At 33.9% G+C, this 1,597-nt stretch overlaps 1 pseudogene; it reads left to right on the top strand.

The window, feature by feature from the left end:
* Positions 1-1,081: 1,081 nt before the first annotated feature.
* On the top strand, positions 1,082-1,199 carry LOC134971194 (5S ribosomal RNA; annotated as a pseudogene).
* The last annotated feature ends 398 nt before the right edge of the window (positions 1,200-1,597 follow it).

Below are 1,597 nucleotides of genomic sequence, written 5' to 3'. Positions count from 1 at the left end.
TGAGAGAGATAGAGAAGATTTACTGAGGATGTCTACTGAGGAAGGTACAGGTAGTACGAATCCAACGAAAAATGTACCTATCTGTATATCCAGGTTTAATAAATCTTCTCATACTATTAAGAAAATATTAAATAAAAATCTACCAATTTTGAAAATGGATAAGATATTGTCAGGATGCCTGAAAGATGAGATTAGAGTACTATTTATGAAGGCAAATAATTTTAAAAACTATCTCTCACCAAGTCACCTTGTACCGTCTTTCGATTCTCAGACGGTACATTTGAGTGATCGTTTGGGTCTTCCCTCAAGGAAAGGTTGTTACAAATGTATGAAACCAAGATGCATTATATGCAGTTATATACAACATGGTAAATGTGAATTTATGTCCTTCGTAAGTGGTGATAATAATATATTTGAAGTAATAGGCCACATTAACTGTCAAACCAATTATGTGGTATACTTAATTTCATGTGTTTGCGGTGTTCAATATGTCGGTAGGACCATATGATCACTCAATACTAGGTTTCTGGAACATAGGAGACTTATCCTTAAGAAATACTTTTCACATATTCTCTCTGATATAATATCTTGCATATATTGAATGATATACCCTTGTGGCAAGACGTCTGAACAGCAGAAGGGCGGTATTTTTGTATCACAGCCTTTTTTCGTATATTTTCTCATAGATATTATTTTGCATATATTAAATGATATCACTGTATATACCAATCTTGCACAATATCAGGTAATAATTATTCAAAGCATTTATGTGGTCTATGACAGCACTATATGATCTATATATATAACTATTGCAGGCAACTATACCTCCAGTATACACATACTGTATACACTTGCTACTTATTTTTTAGTCCAATATAGGCACCTGATAGTGCCACAAAACAATATAACCCTGTGACCAATGATTCAAATATATAATATACCCACAACAAATGGGCAATTATTTAATGGAGGAGCGTCACACTTTTTTATAAGCAAGTGCATTTTGTTTCTAATCATCTTTTTATAAGAAGTGGCTCCTCAGTTGAATTTGTACTTATCTTACCTTGGTCTTGAAAACTTTTTCTACAACCATACCACACTGTAGGGGCCCAATCTCGTCTGACCTTGGAAGCGAACCAGTGATGGGCTTGGATAGTATCTGGTGGGTGACCACCAGGGAATACCAGGTGTTGTAGATCATAGACCTCTAATAGTCCTATTCAAGAGGAAAACCCCCATTCTTCTATTTCTCCTTCCACTTTTTGTGTTTTGCTGACGGACCTTTAATCATTCCAGTATAATAGCTGAGAACATTATACTAATTTTCTCATATATTTCACTTTGATCACTAAAACATAAAAAAAGCAATGTTATGTTTCATACGTACTTTATGTTTTTAAGGTATACCTAATAAATGTTACATTTTATTGAATTTTAATTATTCATGCTATTATAGCTCTGTTTCCGGACTAAAAGTGCTCCCTCTAAGGGTTATCTTCTTCCTCTTTCTGTATTTACCAGAAATCTAATACCCATAGCATTCTGAGGCATGTTAATCAAGTACATAATGGGAATGTGAAGGTTATCTCCATACAAG

This window comes from Pseudophryne corroboree, chromosome 11 (genome assembly GCF_028390025.1).
Source record: "Pseudophryne corroboree isolate aPseCor3 chromosome 11, aPseCor3.hap2, whole genome shotgun sequence".
NCBI lineage: Eukaryota > Metazoa > Chordata > Amphibia > Anura > Myobatrachidae > Pseudophryne > Pseudophryne corroboree.
Note: the sequence above shows the minus strand (reverse complement) of the source record. Positions and strands in the feature narration are given on the sequence as shown.